This window comes from Epargyreus clarus, unplaced genomic scaffold (assembly GCF_041222505.1).
Source record: "Epargyreus clarus isolate Ecla_fem2 unplaced genomic scaffold, WU_Ecla_fem_2.2 ptg000010l, whole genome shotgun sequence".
NCBI lineage: Eukaryota > Metazoa > Arthropoda > Insecta > Lepidoptera > Hesperiidae > Epargyreus > Epargyreus clarus.
In genome coordinates, this window is record NW_027332218.1 from 3219443 (window position 1) to 3234134 (window position 14692).

A 14692-nucleotide genomic window follows, 5' to 3' on the forward strand; every position below is an offset into this window, starting at 1 on the left:
TGCTCTCAATGAGGGATAGAAGACCACCATGGGATATGAAGAGAATGCAGGTTGGGTGAGCTGGAAGCAGAAAGGAATATGAATTGAAGAGTAGGTTTTTGCCAGCTCATAAAAGAAAGAAAGATAATTTTAGCAGTGTTTTGGCTGCATCGGATTTTCAATAGATGAATATATTTATCACTGCATGCAACTGCATCACTGAATCTGTTCCGCACAGCATGTTAGATATAAGATGCGTACATGCATCTAACAAGTGTAAATGATAATCGTTTCAATCGTATGCATTTCGGCTTATATTGTTTACCTATTTTTTGTTTTATTTTTCTTAACGAGGGGGAAACCTTCAAAAGGTATCCGACGACGTGGGAGCGACGCCGGGTTATATGGGATTCTTACCGCACTAAAACCACCCCGGTGGCCATCTTCAACGCTTGTTGGAGAACTCCGGGATCTCTGACGGAATGCAACCGGAGTCCTCCTATATACCTTATATTGTTTACCTACTTCTCATAATGTTAATCGCGTAAAAGTCGGTAATTGCACATGCGCACATGATTAAAATATATTAGGGTTTTTGTTGCTTAGCGATCTTTCGTATTTTGTTTCAATTGGTTTTAACAGGAACTCTTAGAATTAAGTGAAGTTTACAGCCTTGCACAATAGTTGGGACTGAAGCTAGCAGTCATAAAATAGAAATCGTTTCTTTAAACCATAGATCCTTAATAAAGAGCCAAAGAATAGGTCGACCCTAAGAATCGTTTACATGCGTTAGAAATAGTCATTTGAACTAAGACAAAGTACATGTGCAGCCAAAGTACCCTATCCCACGGTACCTGCTTGACCAGAGAAACTATTTGTTATGAGTTGTAGACTAAACCGTAATCGTATATCAATAGAGTTTATAATGAAGTCGTTATCAGAGTTTAAAGGCTATCGGGAAGAAAGTGGAAGGGGAATCGAAAGTTTAGTATATTAGGAGACGCATTTCTCCCGGCATTCGACGCCTCTCCAGTCTTCGCTCACGCGAATCCCACCGTCATTGACAAACTCCAGGTCATTCAAAACCTCTTTTGTCGTTGGGCTCTTAATGCCCCCTGGTACGTCAGGAAAGCCGACCTACACCGTGACCTGGAGCTCGCTCCCATTCAACAAGTCCTTAAACAATTCTCTGAAGCGTTCTTCACTCGCTCAGAAAACCATCCTAACCCTCTTGTTAAGGGTGCAGCAAACTACGCTGCCCCTCTTCCTTCATGCTATAACTGCCGCCGGCCAAGAAATATCTTGACCGATGCTCCTAACAAACTCTCCTTGGATCTGAAGAATCTTCTGGCCGCCCAGAGGGGCGAATCACTCTCCGTTAATAATCTTCTTCCCGACGATGTTAGTCGTAGTCATGATCCGTTGACACCTTCAGTGTCAACTACCCAGCGGTTGCTCCCTATGGAGCGCCGCTAGCGCCTCTCGTCCCATAATGAGAGGTCGCCATCCGAAGTTGGCTGTACGGTCCCCTTGGACAAATCTTGAAAGGAGGTTTTTAGTGGGTTGGTTCTCCCTTCACGAGCCCCACACGCCACAGGTACCGTCGTCGTCGGCCTGGAAGTGCTTGGATGCATTTTTTCCTCCTCCCTCCGCAAAGGGTTAGCCCAGTTTTCAACCTGTGCGTCTGTGCGCACAAAAAAAAATCCCGGCATTCGTTAGTTATCCCTAATACTACGTAAGCATAATCGAAATTTGGAAATGATCTCTGTGAAAAGTATTTATACGAAGTGCTTGTTAGCCATTTATAAGTAGAGTAGAATAAATCGGAATTAGTCATAATCGAGTATTTAAAGTCTGTGTCGAGTTATCATCGTGACATCGAGTAAGGCCATTCTTATTATTGACTATTTTAAACTACTTTACTGAATCGTGTTATATCGTGTGTGCTAGGTACTCGTATCGCTATCGCACAGCAGCACTCTGTTTGAAAAAATAGTGGTGGTGTTTACAGAGTGGAACCACAAAGGTTTCTATCATAATCGGGACTATTATGTTATTCGGTAGTACAGTCATGTCAACTTATATTATTACCGTTTATGCGGTGACATGATTTTCGTCTTGTCCATGTTCATCTTAAGACCCACCCGTTGTGAGGCACTGTTGAGGTCTCCTAGCATTTTGCTGAGGTCCCTCAGCGAATCTGCCAAGATGACTATATAATCGGCAAATCGAAGGTGAGTGGTGTGTTCACCATTGATGTTAATGCCAAGACCTTTCCACTCCATCAGCTTGAACACATCTTCCAACGCAGCGGTGAACAGCTTTGGCGATAATACGTTGCCTTGTCTGACTCCCCGCTGCAAATGGATAGGGTTCGTCCTCTGATCGTATACTCGGACTGACATGGTGGCGGCTTTGTATACACACTTTAACACCTCGATGTACCTATAGTCGATCTGGCATCGCTGAAAGGACTCCAGCACCGCCCAGGTCCTACTCCACGGCATTCTGTATAATCTGCCGGAGTGTATGTATGTAGTCCATGGTGCTGTAGCCTTTTCGGAATCCGGCTTTTTTTTAAATATAGGAGTAGCAGACGAGCATACAGTCCACCTGATGGTAAGTGGCTACTGCCGCCCATGGACATCTGTAATCAACCCCAGATAGGATTAGATATTCCTACCTGAGGTCGGCCACAGATGCGCCGCTACCCCTGAGGACTAAGCTGGACCGCCTCGGAAAAGTCTGTCTCCCTTACCACACCCTTCAAACCGGAACATAGCAGCGCCCTAACACTGCTGTTATTAGATAGAAATAGGTGTGTAGGTGGTGCCGCCGGAGTCGAACCACACCACCTTCAACGGCTTGTTCGGGAGGCTGGAAGTTGTCAAGCCTGCGTGCAATACGGTTAGTGAGGACCCTTGAAAAGAGCTTGTAAACATGGCTCAGAAGCAATGGGCCTGTAGTTCTTCAGTAGGGTTGGATCGACCTTTTTGAAGAACAGTACCACTACGCTTCTACTCCACGCTTCCGGGGTAGTTCCGCTATTGATCACGGAATCGAACAACTTTTGGAGCGCCACTAGAACGGGTTTCCTGCCAGCTTTTAGCAGCTCTGTTGTTGTTGTCTGTTGTATCGCATACCGTCGTAAACACCAGACGGTGTGGCAACGCGTTTAGAGGACTCCGGTTGCGTCATGTTGGAGAACCCGGCGTCCTCTTAGAAACGCCGAGGACGGTCACCGGGAGGGCTTTAGTGCGGTAAGAATCCCACATAACCCTGTGTCGCTTCCACGTAACCGGGTACCTTATGAAGGTTTCCCCCTCGTTAACAGATAAAAAATGTTCAAGCACACATGTTTGTACAAAAACACTTTTTTACTTAACACTGAATCATAACATGATAAGAACACTGCACAGTCATCATTATTACAACATTTGTAAGTATATAAAATAAAATGACAAGTCATCTTAAATCTGCGATATTTGATTTTTTTCCAATAAATAGGTTTATAAAATTTTAGAAGCGTTAATGTTTAGTTCTACTTCGGAAGTACTACTGCGAGGCTACATATAATAAAGGTAATATATTATTTTAAAGTAAATATATAACACCATACAATAAAGTAATCCTTACATACCACTTATAACCATTAAACAATTTTGCACTTCATTTTCAACATTTCAACAACAATAAGAATATCTTGGAACAACTAAGCAACGTATACTGTGTACATATCTTATATTGCGGAATTCTTGTAAACAAATGTATTGAGATGATAAATTATTGTATTTAATAACATAGATATTTCAGTTGTAGTCTACAACTGAAATAGAAAAACAGTCATCCGTGTTTCGTAGGACATACCTAGATATGAATTTTGTCAGTTCCGTTTGTTATAATTTGTAGTCGTTAAATCTGGATGGAGGCCATGGGCGGTTTAGAAACTTCCGACACTCGGCCTCTCCATCGAGGTTTCCGAGGTTTGAATCCCAGGAACGCACCTCTGATTTTTCGAAGTTATGTGCGTATTAGAAATTAATTGTATAAAGCTGGAATTATATAATTAAAGTTTCATTATAGAACTTTGTATATTATAATTGTTAAAGCGAATTTTTTAATGTGAGTATCTTTTCACTTTTATATATATAGATTACCTACAAATTTCTAATTAATTCTTACATAACTTTTTAAATATTTAAATCACATTAAAATATATGTTTGTGGTGGTGATGCTCTAATACGTATTGATGGTGGGGATGCACGTCGTCAACCCATTACCGTCCCACTGCTGGGCATGGGTGTTCTCTCAGAATGAGAAGGATAAGGCCATAGTCCACCGCGCTGGCCAAGTGCGTAGACTTCACATACCTTTGAAAAGATTTCTCAAGTACGCAGGTTTTCTTACGATGTTTTCCTTCATCGTTTAGGCAAGAGATAATTAATATCTATAACGCCCATTAGTGTAAATCAGAGGTACATGCCTGGGATTTGTACCTCGGATCCCTCGATCAAGATGCCGAGTTTCTTAACCACTTGGCTATCACACGATATCAGTAATAAATATATAATAATCGATAGATCACAATTACATTATCATAGTCGGCCTTGAAATTTGATTAGTATTCATTGATATTTATGTTAACGTCCAATGATAATACTCACAAGTTTGTATTGTTTTATATATTTAAAGAAAACACAAAAAAAAAAAACGGCTTGTTACTGTTATTTTGTTTGTCTACTGTTAGTAATATGACCAATTGAAGTTGATATATTTGATACACTGATAAGTGTATCAAATATATCAACTGATACGTGATAAGCTAGGCAATCAGTTTGTTCTGGCAATGATCACAGAGAGACAATACCAGTTTCAATCTCTTTATTACTAAGCCAAAGTGCCGGAAGATTTTAGTTCTTGCCGACAATACTTGCATTTTTTTTGCCACCTCCACCTCCTGGTAAGTGTCCACCTGACCTCCTGGTCAGGTGGTCCACCTGATGGTTAGTGGCTACTGCCGCTCATGGACATCTGTAATCAACCCCAGATAGGATTAGATATTCCTACCTGACTTCGGCCGCAGATACGCCGCTACCCCTGAGGACTAAGCTGGAACGCCTCGGAAAAGTCTGTCTCCCTTACCATACCCTTCAAACCGGAACACAGCAGCGCCTAACACTGCTGTTATTAGGTAGAAATAGGTGTGGCGGTGGTGCCGCCGGAGTCGAACCACAAAGGGTTCTACCACCTTAGAAATAAAATATTGATGAAAATATTTCTTTTGTTGCAATTGTCTAACTCAGAACCTCTAAAGTAGAATTCCGGCTAGATAAACAACATACATACAATAGACTTATAGTTCGATAGATATTAATTACCAAGTTTGAATGTGAGTTGAGTCCATAATTGCTGAAGTTAGTAGATACGCGCTCAATAGTGAATCAGTAACTCGTTGATTATAAAGATACATATAGTTAATTGTATCAGGCGTTACTTTGCGAAAATCCATGCTATTCAGTTAAGATTAAAACTACTTCGCAACAATCTGCTACCAATATGTATGACACCACCATAAATTACTTAACTGTACGGTACTGTTTATGATAGTGTCTCATTTAGATTCCGCCCTAATCCAAAATTAATCGAAACTTTTAAATCAGTTACGGTTTTTGACATATATTTATTTTGGATATCCAACAGTTTTGGGTTACTGAGTTCTACAGGGTGGCGCAAAATTAATCACCCTATTTTGTTTTTGAATAACTTTTGTACTGAATAAAAAAAGTGATTTTGAGTAATAGAGTACTTTACCAGGACCTGTAACTTTGTTTTTGCTTCTAAGAAAATATGATATCTGTCATGTGTCTTTCACCAGTGTTGATTCAAATTTCCCCCCCTTTTGTCACATTTTCCACGACTTTCCTTACGATATCCGTTGATAACACTTCACATTCCAGTCAAATATTTTTCTTGAGAGCTGCGATTGACCCGTGACTTCAAGTAGTCCCAAAGAAAGAAGTCTGGGATGGTTAAATCGGGCGATCTTGCTGGCCATGCCTAATTGCCAAAACGGGAGATTACGCGACCAGTAAACGTTTCCTTCACAATATCCATTTTGGTTCGTGCTATGTATACGGGTGCACCATCTTGTTGAAACCACATGTTCATCAAGCCCTGATCATCCAATTCCGATACAAAAAAATCGTTTATCATGACTCTGTAGCGTTCGCCAGTAACAGTCACTGTATTGCCGATAGCGTCCCCAAAAGGATACGGCAATCACTCCTCCTGGATGAACGGCGCACCACACAATGACAACAGCAACGAACCTTAGCAGCTTTTAAGGAGGATATTCAACTAGAATGCAACAATTCAAAGTGTTATCGGCGGAAATCTTAAGGAAAGTCGAAAATCGTCAAAAATCAGGCGCAAATTTGTGTCATCGCTGGTGGAAGACACTTGTCCGATATCATATCTTCTAATTGGCAAAAAAATAAGTTACAGGTCCTGGTAAAGATTTCTAGTGCTTAATTTTTTTTTTTCATTTATTACAAAAGTTATTCAGAAACAAAATAGGGTTATTAATTTTACGCCACCCTATATAAGAACCCTCATCACTACTGTCGAATAAAAAAGCTTTGTTTTTACAGAAAATGTTTAACCTAAGTCTACTCTGCCTTCTACTGTATGCGTCAAATATATGTGATGGGTATAAAATATTGGTGCTGTTCCCAATACCTGCGAGGAGCCACTCCTTCCTTGGAGAGGGAGTAGTGAGACATTTACTCGATGCTGGAAATGAGGTATGTTCGTTCAATTAAATACTGATTAATCAAATCAAATCAAATCAATTTTTTTTTTTATTCAAAATAGGTTCTTTACAGAGCACTTTTTGAATGTCAATACAACTACCACCACAATAAATAAATAAGTAAATAATAATTGTTATTAAGTTTTATTAAAAAATAAATCTTAATTAAAAATCATATAAAAATTATCCATTTTTTTCCAGTTCTTCGTACAATGTCCAGTATCAATTTGTCAAAAATCCATTTGTATTGTAATTATTATAGTAAATATGATTTTTTGTTCATCATCATCATCATCACTTCAGCCTTTATCGTTCCACTGCTGGACATAGGCCTCCCCTAGGGTGTGCCACAGCACCCGGTCCTGCGCTGCTCTCATCCAGCCACTACCACCAGCCTTCTTTAGGTCGTCGGTCCAGCGCGCCGGGGGGCGTCCTACACTCCGTCTGCCGATTCGTGGTCGCCACTCCAGAACTCACCTGCCCCATCGGCCATCGGTTCTGCGACATATGTGATCAGCCCACTGCCACTTCAGCTTGCTAATTCTTTGAGCTATGTCGGTTACTCCAGTTCTTTGCCGGATTTCCGTATTACGGATTTTATCCCGCAAAGAGACGCCGAGCATAGCTCGTTCCTCGTACCTTTAGCTTGTGGACTAGTCCCAATGTCAGGGTCCACGTTTCGGCAGCGTAGGTCATGGCTGGCTAGACGCACTGGTTGAAGACCTTAGTCTTTAGGCATTGTGGTATTGGCGACGAGAATACTTGACGAAACTTCCTGTATGCTGCCCAGCCCGACTGTATGCGTCTGTCAACTTCACGATTGAAGTTGTTCCTGCCGAGTCTTAGGGTTTGTCCCAAATAAAGGTACTCAACTTCAATAGCCGATGTTTCAACTATTACCGGTCTCGGCATGACGCGCTCGTTAAACATGACCTTTGTGTTGTCGAGGTTCATGCCGAGAGCAACACGTCGGGAAGCATCATTCAGGCTGTGCAGCATCTCTTCGATGTCCTGCAGAGACTCCGCTAAGATGACGATATTGTCGGCGAAACGGAGGTGTGAAATGTACTCGCCATTAATATTGATGCCACGTCCATCCCAGTTTAGCGTTTTACAGACGTCCTCCAATGCGTTCGTAAACAGTTTCGGTGATATTATATCGCCCTGTCTTACGCCTCGACGCAGTTGGATAGGATTCGTCTGCTGGTTTCGAATTTGAACGGTCATCGTGGCGGCATTATAGAGACATTTCATCACCTCTATGTATCGCCAATCTATGCGGCATCTCTGCAGTGACTCCAGAACAGCCCAGGTTTCGATGGAGTCGAAGGCTTTTCCGTAGTCCACAAACGTCAGGCATAGAGGCAGATTATATTCTTCCGTTTTCTGTATAATCTGGCGTATGGTATGTATGTGGTCTACGGTGCTGTAGCCTTTTCGAAACCCTGCCTGTTCCGGCGGCTGGAAGTCGTCAAGTTTCTGGGCGAGACGGTTCGTAATCACTTTTGAAAACAGTTTGTACACGTGACTCAGGAGTGCGATAGGCCTATAGTTCTTTAGAAGAGTTTTGTCACCCTTTTTAAAGAACAGCACTGTCACACTCCTGCTCCACGCTTCTGGTGTTGTACCGCTATGAATGACGGAGTTAAACAGCCTCTGTAACTCGCGAAGCAGAGGTAATCCTCCAGCTTTCAGAAGTTCTGTGGTAACTCCGTCATCTCCCGGAGCTCTGTTGTTTTTAAGTTGTTCAAGAGCAATCCTAATCTCGCCCAGGTCGACATCGGGGAGGTCCTCGGTGAAGTGGCGTGTTAATTCGGCCCTTTGATCGTCAGCACGGGCCGAAGGCTTAGGAGCACGTGCGGAATACAACTGTTTATAAAATTTCTCAGTTTCAGCGAGAATCTCTGGAGTAGAGGAGACGAGTGTGCCTTGTGATGAACGGATTGTGTTCAGATGGCTTTTTCCCAGAGGTTGCGATAATGTCTTCTATCCCTTATTCAGCTCGATCACTTCTCGAATCTTGAGAGTGTTCGAGCGGCGTAAGTCTCGTCTTATCAGCCTTTTAATGTGTTTGCTGGAAAACTGACAATCTGATGCGGCCTGTGTCGTTTCTCGTCTTTTCCTCATAAGCTCCAGAGTTTCGCTGGAGAGTTTAGACTCTCTAGTATTCCGACGTTGCCCGAAGTGCCTTCGACCCGTAGTACGAACAATCTCCACCAAATTATGTAGTTCCTCGTCAACATTAGCCGTGGTTTCCAGCGAATCAAATCGGTTTTTTAGTTCTAATTGAAACATTTTGGAATCGGCCTTGATTTCGAACGCATTTGGACGGAGGGTCGATCTCATCAAGCGGCGCCTCTCAAGCCTGTAGTCTAAATCCAGAGTGCCTCTTAGAAGCCGGTGATCGCTTCCAGTGATAATCTATTGATCACCGAGACATCTCTGAATATGCGCCTTTTATCCGTCATGATGAAATCGATCTCATTTTTGTCACATTGTCGGGGCTTTTCCAGGTCCACTGCCTTTGGGGCCCTTTCTTAAAGAATGAATTCATTAAGAAAAGCCTCTACCTTAATTTTACACACCTAATGTTTAAGTACTTTGATATTTATTTTTCACCTTTTCAGGTAACTTACATCACTCCATTTCCAAACAGTCTGAAAAAAAAATCACTACTCAGAGAAATTGATATAAGCTCCTTGCAAGACATATCACCAGGTGAGTATTGAGTCTAACACTTACCTATTTTTTTCTACCTTATGGTATTATGGTTAATATTTAAGGAATAAAAAGAAGATCTTTTGACAATTAGTAGGCATTGAGGTCAGTCACAGGTGCGTTGCTACCCCTGAAGGCAAACTTGGAACGCCACGAAAAAGTATGAATATGTCTCCCTTATGACGCCCTTCAAAGCAGAACAGAACAGCGCAGCGACTGCTGTTAGGTAGAAACAGTGTGGCGGGTGCCGCTATAGTGTCAGTAACGTAATATTAAATGTCTAAATTGACAAAATGACGCTTTATATTTCGTCTCTCTTTTCTGCGAACATGTGAGGGATACAAAAAGTTCATCGTCACTTGAGCACTTACTTATTGTTACGTTTACTTGGTGGTGCGGTTTTGACAACACATTCTACTGAAGCAAACCGAATAGAATAATGGATTGAGTAAGCGGAAAGTAAAATTGTGGGATGTTTTGAAAACTACTGATTGTCTTATTTCTTCTGTTACAGGGGATGCGCATAACATCGAAAAAATATTGAAGAAAGAAGTTGATAGAGAAGATCCGTCTATTTTAATGAATCTATTATTTGATGTGAAATGTAAAGCCTTAGCTCACGATGCAGTCACAAAATTACTAAACGACCCCAAGGAGCAATTTGATGTTGTTATAATTGAATGGATGTTTACTGAATTAATGAGTGGGTAAGTTGAATTATATAAAGCCTATTATTTTGTTATAGATGTAGCGTTGTGGTGTTGTCAGTTACAATTTTGTACTTTCTACGTGAAGAACATCCCAATATAAGACTAATCATCATCATCATCATCAACCTATCACTGCCCCACTTCTGGGCACGGGGATTAACCGCGCTGGGTAAGTGCGAATTGGTAGACTTCACATTCCTTTGAAAACTCAGAGGTGCCTGGGATTTGCACCGCGGACACCTCGATCAAGAAGCTGATTTTCTTAACCACTAGTCTATCACTACTTTTAAGACTAATACTCGAGTAAAACTGAACAGTGAGAGCACTTCGAGTAAAATTTAAATTTAAATCAGTCAAACGACCCACGATTGGGTCACTTAACTTTGTAGGGAAATTACGACTTTGTACGTCTTATAGATTTAATATGTGTGATGGACAGATCCATAAACATATTGGAAAATTATTCTAAGATTAGATTTTTATTAATTTTCATTAAAACTTTATTATAATTTATTTTAATAATTATATTATTTTAGCATTTCACTTTAACGATAGTATCGAATATTGTGTATTATATTTCAGCTTAGCCGCTGTCTTCAATTGTCCCTACATCTGGGTATCTACAGTAGACCCTCACTGGATGGTACTGCAGTTAATAGATGAGGTAACTAATCCTGCCTACATTGCCGACGCAACATCTTCTAGTGTAGTGCCATTCTCATTTACGCAACGAGTTACTCAATTAAAGAATCTTGTGATGGGATTCGGTTTTAAAAAATTGTAAGTATAAAAAGAAACACAATTATGTACTGTATCCTTAGTATAAGTTTTGAATTGAATTCTCGATCAATCAAATCGAGAAACCTAATATTTGTGATGTACGGAGATCAAGTTAATTGATCAAGCCCACGATTGAAACCTCGTATTAATAGGCACTGTAGTATTATATCCTCCTTTTTTATCAATTACTCTATTCTTATCTTATGCTTACTCGACAAATTAATCTTTATCGAGTTATTTATCACTATGATACTGTTTTTTAAGGTATTTTATAGTAAATTTATTTTTATGTAATATCAATATGATATACTGATTTGGGGTACTATAAGGACTACTAATGGGTCCTTAATTTTTTTCTTAATGATGAAAATATGAACGGTAACCAAATACAGTTTGTTTTTATTTAATCGCAATATTAATAATGTTTCAATTGCAGATATGTAGCTGACATAGAGAGGGACGCTTATGAAAGGCTATTTGTGCCATTTATTCAAAAGAGGGGACACAAAGTACCAGATTTCGAGGAATTACGGTACAATGCATCTTTGATGCTGGGTAATTCCCACGTTTCTATGGGACATCCGATTCGCCTACCACAAAACTATAAGGCAGTCGGAGGATATCATATTGATGATAAAGTTAAACCGTTGCCAGAGGTTTGTATTTTTTTAACATTTTACGTTCATTTTATAATTGGTGATATTCAAGTTCTTGTGAAATGAAGAAATCTTATAAAGATATATTTTTTCTATGTGTTAAGTAAATAAACACTTGGAAAAATTGTGTGTTAAAAATTAGTATATGGGTCTAGAAAGTATAGTATGTAATGGAATATTTAATACACCTATTTCAGGACTTAAAGAAACTGTTAGACAATGCCAAAAACGGAGTCATATACTTCAGTATGGGATCAAATCTGCGAAGCAAACATTTGCCAATGGAAATTAAAATTGGCTTATTGAAAATTTTCGGAAAATTGAAGCAGACTGTACTGTGGAAGTTCGAAGAAGACCTGCCTAATAGACCAAACAATGTTCATATTCTGCAATGGGCACCTCAGCAGAGCATTCTTGGTTAGTATAAAAGTAATCCCGAGCAATATATTTTAGTCTAGATGATTTTTAGAGTATTTCTTCTGTTATTTACTTGGAAGAACTAGTGGGCATTTCTCATAATAATTCCATGGAATTATTGAGAAAGCAATTAAGGTTTAAAATCTACACCTTGTTTGTTATTGTTAATTACCTAGGTAGATATGCGTTTGAGTAAATAAATGTACATTACAATTTTGAAACGTTATTAAATAAAACAATAAATAAATAGTTCGAAAAACTAAAAAACACGCTTTTATGATAAAATCATCTAAAAAGTAGAAAATATTCTTCAATCTAGGAATCAATTAAGGAAGAGCGTGGGGTTTATCTGTTTTCGAAAAGCACCTCACACTTTTTCCACAATTATACTATTTATTGTTCCTTAATTGATTTCTTGATTAAGATTATTTTCTACTTTTTAGTTGATTTTATCATAAAAAGCGTTTTTTTTTCGTTTTTTGAACTATATTTCTTTTATTAATTTTTAGTATTTGTTGTTATCGACCATCATTATGCATCGTCTGTAAAACAATCAAGTGTCGATAGACACTTGATTGTTTTACCGTAAAAGATAAAGTACCGTAAAAGATATTTTACGGTTCCAGAGATAAAGCCCTGTGACTCACGAACAGACAGCGGAGGGTTCCGTTTTAGCCTTTGAGTACGGAATCCTAAACATCACTCTACAAGATGACATTATAGATATGTTTCAGAACATTTGAGTTATAGGGAAATAGCATTATTATTTTCAAAACTAAAAATCAATCAAGTAACTTTGCGATGAACTTTCTCTAAGGCGGTCGAACAATCTTGCCTTGAAAATCGTTAATCCTGAGGATGTTGATAATGACAATGGTACAAAATTATAAAAATCGTGTATTGTCATCGGTTAACTTTCAGCTCATCCAAACTGCGTCCTCTTTATCACACACGGAGGTCTTTTGTCGACAACAGAGGCAATTCACTTTGGGAAACCCATCATCGGAATTCCTGTCTTTGGTGATCAATTCAATAATGTGGACAGGGCAGTGAGCAGAGGCTTCGCTAAGAGAGTTGACTTATCTTTTACCATGGCTGATGACATGGAAAAAGCTATTAATGATATCCTCACTGATCCAAGGTAAGTAGATTTTGAGGCAGACATTTAATAGATTATTTTAATACATATATCAAATGAAATATTTCTTGCAAATGGAATCCTATGTTATCCGTTATATTTTAATTTGGCCAGTATAGTACACTAAAACATTCTTATTTCCAATGGAATCCCAAACCAAGAAGAGGGAAAGTAATGGTTTAATAACAATTATGATTACATGAAATGAAATGATGAATACATAGATATTTATACTTTATACTCCAGCATAACTGAATCGGCTTACAATCAATGTTCCAAGAAATGCTGACGTGTCCTGGACAAATAAACAACGTTTATTTCGTATTAATGTATATTTCATTTTACAGTTATACCGCGAAGGTGAAGTTGCTCTCCTTGATCTACCACGACCGCCCAGTTTCGCCTGGGAAGGAGCTGGCGCATTGGGTAGAGCACGTGGCCCGGACTGGTGGCGCTCCTCATTTACGCTCCCCAGCTTTGATGGTACCCTGGTACCAGAAATGGTACCTGGATCTCGCAGCTCTCATCATTGCTGTATTATTCGCACTGAAGTTGATAATCAAGAAATTGTATCGTAGTTTCATCTCAAAGAATCAAACTAAGAAAAAAACGCTGTGATTTCTTAAGTTTAGGTTGTATTATATGGTCTATTGGTTGTTATAGAATTTGTTATAAATGTGTATATTGTGATGTGATGGTAATTTTTAATTAAAATATGTTTATAAAAGTTTTTATTTTATTTCTTTATTTTCATTCCATTTAAACGTATGATAGTCAACCGAACCTTTCGGTTTAACCGAATTAAGATTCCATTATAGATGACTAAGAGATGATCTTAAGATTGAACGACATTTTATTGAATGAAAATGAAGCAAATCTATTGGTAGATTTATCACAAATCCATAGCTTAACTACCTCGCACATATTTGGTGGAAACGCTCCTTTACTTCTTTAACTTGGTATAATATTAAGACAGGGTAACATACAGACAGGTGTAAAGCAAGAATGTATATTTGACATTAATAATTTGTAGAGAAATTGATGCATTCTCGAATATAATGGTCAAGTTAATAAAATGAAGTTGAACAAAAATTACTTCAAGACTTTATTCTTAAGATATTATTTGTAATATAATATAGTCTAGTGGGTAAAAATGCAAAGAAAACATATTTTTAATTTAATCTCAATGCCATTATTGCCGTAGCCTGGGTAAAGGCGTTAAGAATGGCTTTACTATACTTTGCTATGAATTTGTAATTAATTTATATAGCATGGAATTATTTGATATCTTTTAACAGTAGTTTAAGTTCATGTTAGTTACGATGGAGGTAGAACTCTTCGTTGTTGTGCAGCTCCACTGTCATACCTATTTCTGCCTAAGAACAGCATTGGTAAACGCTATTTTGTTCAGTTCCGTTAGGACAGTAGAAATCTTCGTTGTTGTGCAGCTCCACCGTCATACCTATTTCTGCCTAAGAACAG

General features: G+C 39.0%; 1 pseudogene; it reads left to right on the forward strand.

Annotated features, from left to right (window-relative positions):
* The window catches only part of LOC140745622 (uncharacterized), a 28447-nt pseudogene extending 14516 nt beyond the window's left edge, over positions 1 to 13931 (forward strand).
* The last annotated feature ends 761 nt before the right edge of the window (positions 13932 to 14692 follow it).